Source organism: Euprymna scolopes, chromosome 32 (genome assembly GCF_053919585.1).
Source record: "Euprymna scolopes isolate OS-2025 chromosome 32, ASM5391958v1, whole genome shotgun sequence".
In the NCBI taxonomy this organism is placed as follows: Eukaryota; Metazoa; Mollusca; class Cephalopoda; order Sepiida; family Sepiolidae; genus Euprymna; species Euprymna scolopes.
In genome coordinates this window covers 4,936,603-4,953,250 of record NC_136513.1, presented here as the reverse complement: position 1 = coordinate 4,953,250, position 16,648 = coordinate 4,936,603, and the positions used below count along the sequence as shown (strand labels likewise).

Sequence of the window (16,648 nt, the reverse complement as noted above, 5' to 3'; positions counted from 1 at the left end):
ACTTTATATTTTTATTTTTTATTTTTTATTTTTTACATAGGCATCACCACATTATCAAGGCCAAGAGGCCACTCAAGGATAAGGGTTAAAGAGTGTACAGTAGAAATTGGACATTATAGTAATCATTAGTAATGAAAATTTGGTAAAGTTGATAACTTATATGGAATGGCTCATCAAGAACTTATTTACGTTAGACTTGAAGACAACCATATTGTAGTCAGCCGGAAAGCAGGAAAACGGAAGACAATTCCACAGGCGTGCAGTTCTAAGAAAGAAGCTTTGTTCATGGAATCTACGTTTAGGTTTAGGCACAGATAAAGAGTGGGGGGGGGGAATTATTGATAGTGTTTACAGCTAGACGAGTGTTTCTTGTGAAAGTTTGGCGAGGGGGGACCATAGATTGAAGCTCATTCGAAAACTTTCCATGAAAATAACGATACATCAGAGACAAACTCGCAACATCTCTTCTGTGAGATAAAGGTTGCAAGGAGGAGAAAAGGACATCTCCTACGAGGCTACGAAGTCTATTTTGAACTCTATCATATATTAGTTATACATTAGTTATACACACATATCTTTGTAAAATTACATACACACACCTAAAAACACACACACACACACACACATATATATATATATATATATAGTAGTACTATCCATGCTGCTTAAGTTACACCTAGGCATCCATGTTTTATTCTTGCAAAAAATGATCTGGCTAAGTACTAAAATATATACGCAGTATAATATATTACCTTATAATGATATATATATATATATATATATATATATATATATATATATATATATATATATATATATATATATTAGCAAAAGTACCCGTCGTTGACTGGGTTCAAAAGCAGCCTACAGAAAATGGACTCTGATTTATTAAAGTATGATAGGTTATGAAAAGGAAGGGTTGTAAAGAGATAGCTTCGAATTTGGGGGGTATCAAAACCAAAGTAATATATGATGAAAGTAAAAATAAAATAGATAAACCTCATAATTTATTATGCCATACCTGTTCACACGGAAACATTTATCACAATATTTTGTGGATCTATATTAAAAAACTTTGTTAAACTTTGTGACATATTTCCATTCTACGGAGGTCAGGCACAAACGAACACCCCGTAATTTTATTATACCATATTTCTTCAAACTGAAACATAATTATCATAGTATACTTACGCAGATAGATATGAAAAGTCTTTATTAAAGTTTGTGCCTATATCCATTCTATGAAGGCTAGGCGTGAACGCAGACCCCACAATTTTATTATACCATCCCTATTTAAGTTAAAACATACTTATTAAAGTATTCTTATGTACATCTATATCAAAAACACTTGTAAACGTTTTTTTTTAATTTTTACATTTTTTATTTCCATACTTTGTGAACCAGGCGCGTACACAGACCCCACAATTTTAGTGAACCACCGTTCCGCCAGATCAAACATACCCATTCCCGTGTCTCTGTTTTGACTTCGTCCTAACTACATAAGCTCGATTTGTTTACACAAAGAGCATCGCTTATACGCTGATGGTAATTCGTGTATCACTTCTAAAGCTTAGTGAGTTAGAAGAAGAGAGTAAGTTCAATTCTATAAGAGGATACTTATCGGGATAGTATAAAGCTCAACAAGTTTCATTGTGAGCATAATGGAATATTCCGAGCTTTTTATAAACCGGATTTTTAATGCTCTTTTATCTGCTTTGACTTGAGAATTGACTACTACATTTAATAAATTTTCTGGGCCTTTTTTGGTCAAGATCAAAGTGTAGTATCTGTTCCGACAGATGCTGCAAGCTATGACTAGCTATGACTAGCAAAGACCAGATGTGGGGGCAACCCCACATGCTTGACCTTTAACCAGCTCCCATTTCCCACCTCTCGGGAGCTGGTCCCCTTTTCCCCTTCCCCCTCCCTTCACTCCTCACATTAAAAATCGGCCTTGTGCCTAATTTGCTCGGTGGGGGAGCAAATAAATACCATCTGTTCTTCAGATGCTGCACTTCCATTTCTTGTTCTCTTTCGGTGGAGGAGAAATCCTTCACGACTGAGACAATTTTTATTTTTGTACCTTTTCTCCACGTTAAAAAACGACCCTGGTGTCTAACTCTGTCCCGTGGGGAGGCATAGTAAATAGGTACTACATTTAATAGTGAGAATGTTATCCATGTTATAAACAGTAGTCCAAATAATCTAAATACTTAAAAACTAAAATGACTTCATTATATCCCGGACAATACCGGATGGCCTCGTCTAGTCTATGTAAATAAAACAGTAGATGTATGCATGCGTGTGTGTCTGTGAAAATATTTAACCGATAAACTCTTAAACTAATGGTCATATAAATTAACATTAAAATAGTAAAACAGAAAATAGTAATCATACACCAAGGATGGTTTATAACGAATAAAATCTTTGTTTGGATGAATGAAGAACGCATACAGTAATATGTCGGCAAGATGAAATGAACAATGTTTCAACTTGCCGACATATTTGTATTAGCTTTACGTATGCGCATATTCATCCATAACTTGAAGTTTAATTTTAAATATTTTTCATGTATCTGCCGGTAGCTCAAACAGCAAGGAATACGTCTGGAGCGCTAAATGTTTTGTTTTTGATTCTAGCCATTTTTCAATCGTTTGAAATTAGTACTATATATTTCGCACAATATAATATTCTATACAGAATTAGCTACAGTCTGCATGAATTAAAATATATTTAAGCGTATTTTATGACTAGACCAGTTCGGGCGTTCCCATCCCTGCTAGTTATTGAATACAATATTTCGTATTACCAATTGTTGGTTGTTTATGTTTTCGTCAAGTTACTCAAACTTATTAATTTATTTAATGAATGTTAATCTCCTTCGATTACGGACATTTTATTTTCTTTGCATGTAAAAACAAAACCGTTTGCATGAAAATTGCATTTTGTTTTTACTCTGAATATTTTTTATGTTTTTTTAATCGTTGCATAAAAATAGAATAAAATATGATAACTCCTGCATCGCTGAATAACTTTATTCAGTACATTTCATTTCAATTGGTCGAGTTGTATGAAAGCTTTCACTGTTATCAACTGATAGCTAAAAAGTCACATACAAAGAAACAAGGATAAAGTTTCAAATTACAGACACTCATTGTTTGCTTCAAAAATGTTATTAGGACAGAAGAAAAAAAAAAACTATTGTTACGCTGACTGTTGTTAGAGCAAAATTAAACCTTGTGTATTTGTTAACTACAGTGCATTGTTAAGCTTTGTGGATTTGTTAACGATAGCACATTATTAAAGCTAATATGTTTGTTAATAGTGGCATATAATTAAACGGTTATAGTCAAGTGTATCTGCTCTTTCTGACTTCCGGCTTCTGCTCCGCAGACGGTACACGATATCTATCTTCCTCTCAGATAAAGAAAAAGTCCCCCACCTTTCCCAATGTTTAGAATGACTTTCTTGTCCGCGTGACCATGCCTAATTAACTAACCTAATGAACAACAGAAACCGGAAGTCAAAAAGAGCAGACAATCTTGTCTGCTTTTTTGACTTCCGATTTCTGTTCCGAAGACGGTACGACAGTGACAAGCAAAATATGGTCCGGTCTGATTGGCTGATTAATAACTATCTTCCTTTCAGATGACGTGAAAGCCCCTCCCCTCTTTCCCCATATTAAGAATGGCTTTCTTATCCATTATCCACTTGTCCATGCCTAATTATCTAACCAAATCAACAGCTAATTACAACCAATTAAAACATATGTACTTGTTAATGGTAACATATTATTATGCCTTGTTTATATCTCAGGGATATCATACAATTAAGCCTTGTGTATTTGTTAACAATTGTACATGATTAAGCCTTTTGTATTTGTTAACGATTATCTATAATAGAGTCTTTGTATTTGTTAACGATTATCTATAATAGAGTCTTTTGTATTTGTTAACGATTATCTATAATAGAGTCTTTTGTATTTGTTAACGATTATCTATAATAGAGTCTTTTGTATTTGTTATCGATTATCTATAATAGTGCTTTTTGTATTTGTTAACGATAATCTATAATAGAGTCTTTTGTATTTGTTAGCGATTATCTATAATAGAGCCTTTTGTATTTGTTAACGATTATCTATAATAGAGTCTTTTGTATTTGTTAACGATTATCTATAATAGAGCCTTTTGTATTTGTTAACGATTATCTATAATAGAGTCTTTTGTATTTGTTAACGGTTATCTATAATACAGTCTTTTGTATTTGTTAACGATTATCTATAATAGAGCCTTTTGTATTTGTTAACGATTATCTATAATAGAGTCTTTTGTATTTGTTAACGGTTATCTATAATAGAGTCTTTTGTATTCGTTAACGATTATCTATAATAGAGTCTTTTGTATTTGTTAACGATTATCTATAATAGTGCCTTTTGTATTTGTTAACGGTTATCTATAATAGAGTCTTTTGTATTTGTTAACGATTATCTATAATAGAGTCTTTTGTATTTGTTAACGATTATCTATAATAGAGTCTTTTGTATTTGTTAACGATTATCTATAATGGAGTCTTTTGTATTTGATAACGATTGCATATGATTAAGATTTTAGTTTTTAAGAATTGAATATCATTAAGCCTTTTGTATTTGTTAACGATTGCATATTAATCATATGCTTTCGTTAACAAATACTAAAGATTTACCACCGTCGTTTTCGAGTCGATAGAAAAAGGGTAAAATTCTTTGTCTATGTTTCTACTTCATGGAGAAATCTGTTAGAGGAGGTTGTGGCGATGACTACCATATTAAGGTAGTGGAAATCTTTATGTGAATATTTATCTTTTTACATTACTTGTTGCACTATTTTCTGTTTTGTTAAATTTGATTTGATTTAATGTATTTCTACTTATGGTATATTATTAAGATGTGTATTTGTATTAAACATCATTTGAGACCTGTCAGGTTTGGGTTATTACATATAATCTACAATAAAGCAACACGTATTAACGTTGGCGAATATTCCATCTAAGTTTGTAATGTTTATAATAGCATGTACAAGTAAAACAAATGTTCGTACGATTGAAAGATTTTATTTTTATGTATGTAAAGGCATAAACAATAACAAATTTAGATATATTTTATTTATAAAGATATAATATACCATTAGAAAATAATAATAAATTTAATTAATTGTTATAATGACAGGAAATAATACTTTTTCTATTTTATCTGGTGGTATTTGTAAAATTCAATTTGAACGTGAAACAATGTGTATTTATGATTATCATATTCTAGAATGTTCTGGTAATGTTATCAGTAACTATAGTTAACTTGAAAATCCATTGTCAGAACGTTCTGCAATTGGTAGTTTAGCGAGAATTTTCTAATAATGGCAAAAAGTAAAGAAATATCCATTCCTCAAAAACAACTCATTATTTCTCTTTGGAAAGATGGAAACAGTTACAGAACAATTTCTAAAAACCTGGATATTCTTTTTATTACAATTGCTTTATTTATTTTAAAGTGTAAAATCCGTAACAGCATTGAAAACCAAAGACGAACAAGTGCTCCAAGGAAATCTTTTTCAATATCAGTAAGAATATTAAATCAACAGCTTCAGCAAAGTTCACAGGTTACCCGAGAAGAGCCGAGCCACAGAAGCATCTGCATGCATCAGGCATCAAAGTATCGAAGCATACAATAAATAATGAACTACATAGAAACAGTCTGGAATCCCAAATCCCAAAGAAAACTCCACTTCTCTTAAAATGACACAGAGATACCAGGCTAAAATTAGGTAGAGATTAAAGATGTAAAATATTTTTATTGAGGAAAAATATGGACTGATGAAACTAAAATAGTTGGGCATTATTACTGAAATTATGTGTTGAAGAAAGACAGTGAAGCCTACTTACCACAGAACACAGTGGTTTCTCTAAAGTTTGGTGGTAGTAATATCATGATCTGAAGCTGTTTTGGCAAAAGGAGTTGGTAAATTATTAATAATAGATGGTAAGATGAATACTGAAAAATACTAGGGAATACTGCAATAGAATTTAATGACTTCTGTTGAGAAACTTTGGTTACCTCCTGATTGGATTTTCCAACAGGATGATAATCCTAAGAATATCGCTAGCTCTACAAGGAAATGGTTTGCTGAAAATAACGCTGATGTCTTGTAATAGCCAAGTTAATCTGATTTAAATCCTATTGGGAATTTATGGTGATATATGAAAATTCAAATCGGGAAAAAACATTAGTTGAGATGTGCAGGTATGGATTAGTTTTAATGAACAGTTTTTTTCACCAGGTAAAATGAAAAAATGTATTAATTTCTGTCATTATAAGAATTAATTCAATTTATTGTTTTCTAATAGTAATTTTCTTTATAAATAAAATGTATCTAAATTTGTTATTGTTTAGGCTTTTACATACATAAAAATACAAAGTTTCAAGTGTCTCCTCCCCCCCAGATTGTAATTAAGCTTTTTTTCTTTTTTTTTATTACATTTTCACCCCAAACAAGGCAAATTGCCACTTTGGTGTAGGGGGCTACTATCAGGGGCAACAACTACTGGGGTACTATGTAGGGCTTTGGGCAGCAAGATGTCGGTTCACGTTACACTTGAACTTCTGCACGTCAGTACTGTTGGGGAAGCAGGGATCTGGAATGGAATTCCAGAGTCTAGCGGTTCTAGGGAAGAAACTATTGAAGTAAAAAGATCTTTTACATCTAGGGATCTCTACAGTGTGGGGGAGTGGGATTTAGTAGCCTGTCGGGTTTGTCGAGGGTGCTCACGTCGTGGGGGCACAAGTGATTGCAGTTCGTCTGAGCATTCATCACTAAAATACTTGTAGAAAAGGCAGAGGGATGCAACGTTTCGTCGATGGGACAGAGGCTGAAGCTTAGATGCCAGTTCAGGGCCTATCAGGTTTGCGACTCTCTTTTGAACCTTGTCAAGGAGCGAGAGACTAGTAGCAGATGCACCAGCCCAGATGTGATAGCAATACTCCATACATGGGCGAATGGTGGCCTTATAGAGGTACAGGATACTTTCGGGTGTTAATAGTTGTCTAGCACGGTAGAGAGGGCCCACCTTTCTTGCAGCAGCCCTGGCAATGCCTTCAATGTAATTGTTCCAACTCATGTTTTGTGTGAACATTAGGCCAAGGAGTTTGAAAGATGTACTCTCAGATAAAGAGTCGTTGGCCATTGCTATGGGTGGTAGAGAGGGTTTCTTGTAATTATTGAATGAAACTAGTTTAGTCTTGGCAGCATTGAACGCGACCAACCACTTTTGTCCCCATTCCACCACAGATTGCAGGTCTTCCTCTAGTGTTTCTGCCATTTCTTTAGAAATGTGTTCATTCGTCTTCCTGTCTTGCCTGCCATAGAGTGTAGTGTCATCAGCATATATACCCATCTCAGAGGCAATTTTGTCAGGGAGGTCATTTATGAATATCAGGAACAGTAGAGGTCCAAGGATAGAACCCTGGGGCACTCCCGCATTTATATCATATTGTTTAGATGTACGACCGTTGAGGACAACCTGGATTTTTCTCTTATCTAAGAAGGATTTAATTATGTTAAGTATTCTACCAGTGATACCGTATGATCTAATTTTCCTGAGGAGACCCTCATGCCATACCCTGTCAAAAGCCTTAGATATATCTAGAGCTACCGCTCTGCCCTCCCCCGCTTTGTCCAGTGAATGGTACATATGTTCAGAGATTACAGTTAGCATGTCTGCTGTGGAACGGGCTTGTCTAAAGCCATATTGTTTGTCAGTCAGAAGTTTAGCATCTGTAAGGTGATGGACTAGAGCATGGTTAATTAAGGTCTCAAATATTTTGGCAAAAAGTGGGAGGAGGCTAATGGGGCGATAATTTGATGGGTCAGTCCTTTCGCCAGAATTCTTGAATACTGGTACAACAGAAGCAGTTTTCCAACAGTCCGGAAAGCAAGCTTCATTAAGGCATTTGTTGTAGAGTTTGGAGAGAACTGGAGCTACTTTGGCTGAGCACTTTTTTAATAGCACAGCTGGGATGAGATCGGGTCCACATGCTTTTGAAGTGTCAAAGTTTTTTATGATAGCATGCACCTGAGCAGGGGTGATTTTCAGATCGTCTAGTGTGGTGTCTGTCCGCATAGGAAAGTCAGGTAGCGGGTGGTTGGAAGGGTCCAGTGTGGAGTTGGAGGCAAACCTACTGGCAAGCATGTTAGCCTTGTCGGTTGCTGAGGAGACAACCTCGTAATTAGAAAGTTGAACAGCGAGATGTTATTCACATTACATTTAAATGTCTGCATATTAGTACAGTGAGAAATTAGGGAGAATTCCAAATTCTAACAGTTCAATGGAAGAAACTATTAAAGAAGAAACGTCTTCTTCATCTGGGAACCTTAACAGTGAAAGGGTGGAATATTGCTGCTGGTCAGGTTAGTTGTGAATGTTTACTTTGAGGAGCACAAGTACCATATGTTTGTGTTAAATATAATCAAGCCACATGTTTAAAGTGATCATTTCGTCTGTTTAGTCTGTACCATGAATATTTTTGTGTGTGTGTGTGTGTGGGGGGGGGTCTATTCATGCAGACAAAACCAAACAAATTTTGTATTCCTCATTTACTTTAAAATTCCTGTCTATATTATATTATATATATACATATATATATATATATACATATACATATACATATACATACATATATATATATATATATATATATATATGTATATACATATATATATATATATGTATATATATATATACATATATATATATATGTGTATATATATATATATATATATATATATATATATATATATATATATATATATATATATATATATTATTTAGTCTATATTTTACTAAACTCTTGTCTTTTTTTTTGTTCTTTACAGGTAAGCAACAGGTGTTTTAACTCCCTTTGCGAAGTGTAAAATTAACATCGCTTTATTAAATGCAGGTAATAAATATTTTTCCTTCTCATTTTGTTTTTCTAGATAGTCTATCTATATTTAATGGTTATGCTAGTTGGGATCACTCCCTTTCGATTTACCCTTAACTTTGCCTTTAACCCTGACCATAACACTTCATAATGAATACAACTGAATTTAGAAGAATCATTAGCACTACCATCACCATCATCATTAAATTCGCTTTAACCTTTGTTTTATATGCTGTTGGACGGTTTTTACAAATTGTCTTTTATTTTAGAACTGGAAATGGTTACCAGACATTTACACATGCATAATATCCTATTTGATGATATATTTGTAAACATCTAACTTGTTTGGAGTAAAAAATATCATATTGCTCATTGTAAATGTCTCTACACTAACAGTTTTCCTTATTACAATGAGTATTTTCAGGGAAAAAACTTAAGTGAAATGAAATATTTGTGTCAATAATAGTAAAAAAAAGCAAAAAAAAAAAAAGCACGAAAAATAGGTTAGTTCGAGTCAAGTATCAGTATGTTAGACAGATTTCTATTTGGGTTTTATTGAATTTAGTAGTCAGTGCTCAACTGATGGAACAGTTGAGTTATAAATAAAACAGCCAAGAATTCTGAAATGCCGGTTTATAATAAGGCTGAAATGTTCTATTATGCTCAGATGGACAAGTCCATTCTCTAAGTTCTGATTGGTTGCTAGTTTATCAGTGTATAATCTATTCATGAAACATTTTGCTTGAATGAAACAATATTTACATATCAAATATTGGAGCAGTTTGATTTTACAGCTATGATACTGAAAATCTGAGAAGATACATTTTATATAAACGTATATGTACACACTACTATCTTTATTTCTTTTATTGTCTGAACCACCTGTACCATCCATGCTTTTTATCGTAAGAAGATCTTTTGGTCAAATTCTTGCATGCTATCTTTCTAAAGCAGCTGGATTATTAGAACCTCCAAAGACATTCCAGTCTTTGGGTTATCATAGATGTAAGTACTAACAACTGTTGGTCATGCCCTTTTACTTCTACAAAATTCTGTGCGTGCATGTTCCAAGGTTGTTGCGGATAGGCTCTTGTCAGCTATATAAATATCCCAAACGATAAGCATATCAAATGGTGTCTGAAAAGTAAATCTAACTTCTGGCGTTTTTGTTACAGAAATGTTTGGAACAAAAGAACGGGTGAAAGGCGAGTTATTAGTGCCTTAAAATCAGTTCGCTTTGGACTGAAAAAAATTGTTAATCTTGGATGATAATCCGTCTAAGAAGATCATTTTGATTTCAGAACCCAAGTAGATGGGTCTCTTCCTCCAGATGCAGTCTAAGAGGTGAAAACTGATTTCAAACCTGCAGCTAAAGGTGTTTTGCCTAAGCATTATACATATATATATATATATATATATATATATATATATATATATATATATATATATATATATATATATACTAGCTGGCTGCCTGACATTGCCTGGTCGTACAATATGCTTAGATTGCATATGTGTTATTTTAGAATCGATCTTCTATTGATTATTATATCTTACAAGGAATAATTTGCCCGGTAGACTAATTTGTAAAAATAAATTTTAAAAATAATAATGATAATGTCGTTTATTAAATTCCGTCTCTGTTAGTTTACTGTTATCGCTCTGAATTAGCCACAATAAAAAGAAAACAACGGTGTAAGTCAAAGCATGTATTGATAAAAGACAAACAAAGGGTCACAGAATGAAAAGTGTGTTTGCATTCCACCGAGCAAGCGAGGTTAATTCCAGAACTAGAGCCCTACCTGGGTTCGTTAAGAATTCCAGTATATATGGACGGTGATTGAGTCCATTCAGAGAGTGGTTCCCCAACAACATTTACAATATCACGTCAGCTGATATTTGGGCTGGACGATCTTAAAAATAGTCTTTCTTTACATTGCAGCAGCCAAGAGAAATAATTTATTTTATATTTTTTTTTATTTCCCTTGGCTGGTGCAACGTAAAATATATTCTGTAAAAATTCTTCCTTTTTCTCCTATAAGAGAAGAAAAACTATTTTTAAAATCAGATTTTTTGATTTTCGATACTTATTGGATGAATTTCTGTACAAAACATATCTAAGAACACTGCCAGACATATAAATTACATTTGTGTGAAATATAAAAAAGATAGGCTCAGCCGTTTTGGAACCTATGAGCAATCTCTCTCTCTCCCTCTCTCTCTCTTTCTCCCTCTCTCTCTCTCTCTCTCTATCTCTCACACACGCACACACATACACAAAGTGAAACCTCTTGCCTTGATGATCTGAAATAATAGCAAGAAGAGACTTGATTCTAAATATTTATCATATGTTTTATCCCTATTTTGGATATAGGATATAATTATGAATATTTCCAGTATCAAATAATCCTTATACACTGTGAAATTTACTTAACATAGTTGGGATGCGACGTCTAACAATGGCTACATTAGTAGTGAAATAATTGTTCAATGAGAGATAAAATATTGAAATTGATTGGCTGGGAATAGGAGGACTAAAGTGATCTCTGTGATATAGGCATGATATAGCTTTTATTATATAACTAGAAGTTCAGCCCTGTTTTGCTTGGGTCTTTTGTACTGTTCATGTGCATATGTATATACTATGTACTGTTTATGTGCATATATATATATATATATATATATATATATATATATATATATATATATATATATTAAAAAGTTTGACTCCTGTCCAGATAACCTAAATCTAAAATTTCAAGTGTTTGGACCCAAAATTGTCGGAGGAGTTTGGTAGAGTCTGGAAACGTAAAATCTTTCAACTTTGACTCCTTGGCAGCCAAATTTTCGGCCAAAAGCCAATTAAAAAGCTTACCCTATGTCTGAATACATTATGTAAAATTTCAAATGTTTAGATCAAAAATTGGCTGAGTAATTTGGTAGAGACCACAGAGGTAAAATTTTTTTAACTTTGATCCTTTAACATTTATTGTTTTGGGCTCAAATCAAATGAAAAAGTTTGATCTATGTCCAAGTAACCTACATCTAAAATTTCAACTGTTTAAACCCAAAATTAACAGAGGAGTTTGGTAAAGTTTTCAAAGGTCAAATCGTTGAATTTTGACCCCTTGACAGCCAAATTTCTGGCCAAAAACCGATTAAAAAGATTTGTCCAAATCTCAATACCTATGACAAATCTCGAGTCTGAAAACTGAAAATTGACAGAGTAGTTTTGTAGGGAAATATACACACGCACTCAGACAATTTCACTTTTATAGATATACCAGCAGTTCAGCCTGGCTTTGCTCGGACCCTATGTACTGTTCATAACTTGCCCTAGGATACTCTTTATGTAGAATTTCAAATGTTTAGACAAGAAATAGTCTGAATAATTTGATAGAGACCGCAGAGGTAATTTTTTGTAACTTTGACTGTAATTTTAATCCCTTAACATTTATTGTTTTGGTCTCAAATCAAAAGAAAAAGGTTGAACCATGTCCAAGTTATCTACATCTAAAATTTCAAGTCTTTAGACCCAAAATTGGTGAAGGAGTTTGGTAGAATCTGATAGGGTCAACTCTTTCAACTTTGACCTTTTATCAGCAAAATTTTCCCCCAAAACTGATTAAAATGCTTGCAGCATGTCTGACTACCCGTTATATAAAATTTCAAATGTTTAGACCAAAAATTGGCTGAGTAGTTTGCTAGAGACTGCAATGGTAAAATCTTTTGAACTTTGACCCCCTGGCAGCTCAAATTTTTGACCCAAATCGATTAAAACCTTACCCTATCTCTGAATACTATATACTGAATATAAAATTTCCAATGTTTAGACCAGAAATTGGCTGAGTAATTTGGTAGAGACCGCAGAGGTTAAATTTTTTTAACTTTGACCCCAATTTTGACCCCTCAATATTTATTGTTTTGGTTTCAAATCAAATTAAAAAGTTTTATCTATGTCCAAGTAACCTACATTTAAAATTCTAAGTGTTTAGACCCAAAATTAGCAGAGGAGTTTGGTAAAGTTTTCAAAGGTCAAATCGTTGAACGTTGACCCTTGACAGCCAAATTTCTGGCCGAAAACCGATTAAAAAGATTTCCTCTAATCTCAATACTTCTTATGCCAAATCTCGAGTTTGTAGCTCGAAAATTGACAAAGTACTTTGGTAGGGAAATGTACACACACAGAGACAATTTCACTTTTATAGGTATATAGATAGATGAAGGTAGGTGAATACCATGTATAGATATATATGTGTACATCTATATCTATCTACCTATCTATAGATGTATATATATATAATATATATATACGTGTTTATATATATATATATATATATATATATATATATATATATATATATATATATATATGTATACACACACACACACACACACACACACACGCACACTAAGTGATAGAAAGGAGATATGTAGATAAAAATATAGTTTCCTGGTTGTATTAGTATTCACACTTATTTTTGTTTCCGAAATAGCCTAAAGATTATAAACAAAAGATTACAACCTTTATTGCTTAATAATCTGATTAGTCCCCTCATCTACTTAACTATTTGTTGTTCTTTGCTTTTGTGGCATTCTCTCTATCTCCGGACTTTTTCTTCTTCATCACACAGTGTCTTCTCATTCCTCTCCTTCCTCCATGCATACATGTAGCACTAGCAGTAGCGATTAATATAAAGTGTCTAATCCAGTTTTGTTCTATCTCTAAAAGTAAAGCTGTGTGTGTGTGTGTGTGTGTGTGTGTGTGTGTGTGTGTGTGTGTGCGTTTGCGTGTGTGTGTGTGTGTGTGTGCAAATGTTTTTGTTAAGGAATTATCAGTTCGAACTTCCTTAAGTTACACATGTTAACGACTACATCGCACACACACTCAGTTCACAAGCTATCGAAAGAAGAAAATGAATGTATGAACAGAGAGGAGGAGTCACCAGTTTTTGCAGTCTAGAGTCGGATTGTTTTGGGGAGTCGGAAGAAGTAGGATTTTTTTTTACAGGAATGAGAGTTAGAGTCTGTTTTTTTTCTTTTTTTTTTTTTAAATTTCATCTTTAAATCAGACCTAGCAGTTGGAATTTTTCTTTTAGCTGTGATTTCAGGTTATTTCATGATTACTGAAATGGAATCACCTTGAAAAATGTATTGCTTGTACATGTCTTAACATTTTCTTCTTCTTTCTGTAGAGGTTATCAATAGAAGAGCAGGGTTTAGTAGTAATATAAAAATATACTTATGACAAGTAAGCTACATAGAACCGTTAGTCTGACGATTTCCCTAACAAACATTTCTGTGTAGTTTACTTACGAGAAGTAAATTTTATGCTAATATGCATGCATATGAATTACATATATTATGCATTTATATATGAAAAATAGATATATACTGGCGCCAGGAAGGGCATCCGGCATATAAAAGTTTTGCCTTAATTAAGGAAATAGTTTACAAGAAACCTGACTAGATATAAGTTTGAAAATACATTTCTAAAAGTTACCCAATACATGTCAGCATGTAAAACGTTTAAATGTATAAAAAATGGATTATGATGATCAGATGTCATTTATTTTTTTATTTTGTTTGCGATACTCCTGGTTTTGAATCTCACTAGGTTAGACACTCTGATGAGTCATAAAAATAACGATACATGCGTCCACAGATAATTAAATAAAAAATTCACACACATGTTATAAGGTGAGGTAATATATTGTGTAGACATATTTTCATTATTTTAAAAGTGCTCAATACGTGAGTAGAGTTTAGTAGTAGTATGAAAATATATGTATATCATCAGGCTAAATACATTTAACTGGATCCTTTACTACAGGAATCGAACATGGACGCTTCTGTGTAGCCTACTTGCCTAGGTTGTTCAAACCTTATCTTAAAATAATTATAGCTTTGGCCTGACGAAATAGATTTACGATTTATGCTATGTTTGAAGACCTGAATTCAAACACAAGCAATGAAAACAAATAAATAAGTAAACGTTATAAATATCCTTGGGAATTATTTTAATAGCTGAAAGCAATTTATTTTGTTATAACTACGTCTTAGTGTTAAACTAAAATGAATATTAATTAGCAGGATCAGTGAAAATTCTACAGCAGACTCTTTGGGATGTTATATATTGATGTTTGCATTCTGTGGATGTTCAGTGTAAGTAGAGATACCCTGATATAATTGTAGCTCTTTTGTAACACTGCAAAGTATTTATCTAAGCTAGCAGGGACGCCTGGCATAGCCCGGTTGTAAAATATGTTTAAATATGATATTTTAATTTATGCAGATTTCATATATATATTATTATAGTCAATTTTCTATTGATTCTTATATATATATATATATATATATATATATATATATATATATATATATATATATATATATATATATATATAAAACTGTGATTTCAAAAGTAAAAAAAAAGCGAAAAAGTGTGTATGTATGTATGTATGTATGTTCGCTTTTTGTGTATGTCTGTAAAAGGCTTTTTTCGCTAGACATTTCGGTCGGCTCATTCCTTCTTAAAACTTTTTATATCACGTCTAAATGATAATATCTATGAGTTACGAACGGTGGTCGCCTGTCTATTTAATTTGCCTGACTTTCGCGCGCTATTTTTCCAGATTTTTAGAGCGTCTCATGTATCTTTCACTTTTCAGTATAAAACAAGCAAAAACTTGCTTGCAGCCGCGTCATGTTTCAAGATCTAACATCACGTGACTTAAGGTTCTTGCACTTGCTAATTTCATTTTATAAACGTTAAATGTTAAACGGGGGGAGGCGCTCGGGGGAGGTCACTGTTTCTTAGAACTTTTTATATGCTACCTAGATTATAATATCTCTGATTTACGAAAGGGGGTCGTGTGTATCTTTAATTTGGGCGACTTTTACATGCTATTTTTGTGATTTGTTACTTTGGCTTTTCCGTATAAAAAAGCGAAACTGTGAAAACGAAGTCGAGTTCTCGGCCTTTTGTGCCATGACGTCCAGAAAGCAATGAGGGTTGATCAATGCGGAGAAAAAAACCCCGTCATATTAGACAATCGCTATTCATTTGGACACTCCCCTTTTTATGGGGAGCTGGTTTTCTCCAACATCTTAGGAAAACTGGCTTTCAGCAAAAGTTTAATCGCATTATGTTGGACCTCATTAAATACATGCACCTGTCACTTAACTTTTTAATCATTAAATTAAAACGCGTTTCAGTTCCTGTCTCATTGTGGCCGAGCGGTAAGATGTCAGATTTTTCCCACCACGTTCACCTCAAGGCTTCGGGTTCGAGCCTACCTCCCTACCAATTATATATTTTTTTCTTTTACACTGATAATCACACGGGCAACGCTGGGCACCCATGTTAGTCTAATATATAAAAGGCAAAATGGGCCGCGCGTTTGTGTATGTCCACGAAAGGCTTTTGGCATCGTGCTTATCGTGCTGGTTAGATTTCGGGAGAAGTTTTCTTATACTTCCAATATCGTAATATCTCAGATTTGCGAACGGACATCGTCTCTATCATTTTTTTGATCGAGTTTTAAAAAATCCCCTCATTTCGAGTGTTTGTTTGTCTTTTCATATAAATAAAGCGAAACTAATCAAACGCAACCGTTAATTTCTGGCCTTCACCTGGGGTAGTATCTGTTCTGCAATTGGTGCTTGGTCAATGTAGGGGAAACCCTTCATAGTGAGACA

General features: G+C 33.3%; 1 protein-coding gene across 12 annotated transcripts in view; it reads left to right on the top strand.

Moving 5' to 3' along the window:
- LOC145256191 (1-phosphatidylinositol 4,5-bisphosphate phosphodiesterase beta-4-like) overlaps positions 1 to 16,648 on the top strand; it is a 521,907-nt gene that overhangs the window by 208,891 nt on the left and 296,368 nt on the right. Inside the window, exon 3 of one of the 12 annotated variants that reach the window (XM_080114786.1) lies at positions 8,901 to 8,965. The exons of the other annotated variants lie outside the window; for them this stretch is intronic. The gene's annotated coding sequence lies outside the window, so the exon portion shown is untranslated. The remainder of the gene's footprint in view (positions 1 to 8,900; positions 8,966 to 16,648) is intronic. 12 annotated transcript variants of the gene reach the window in all.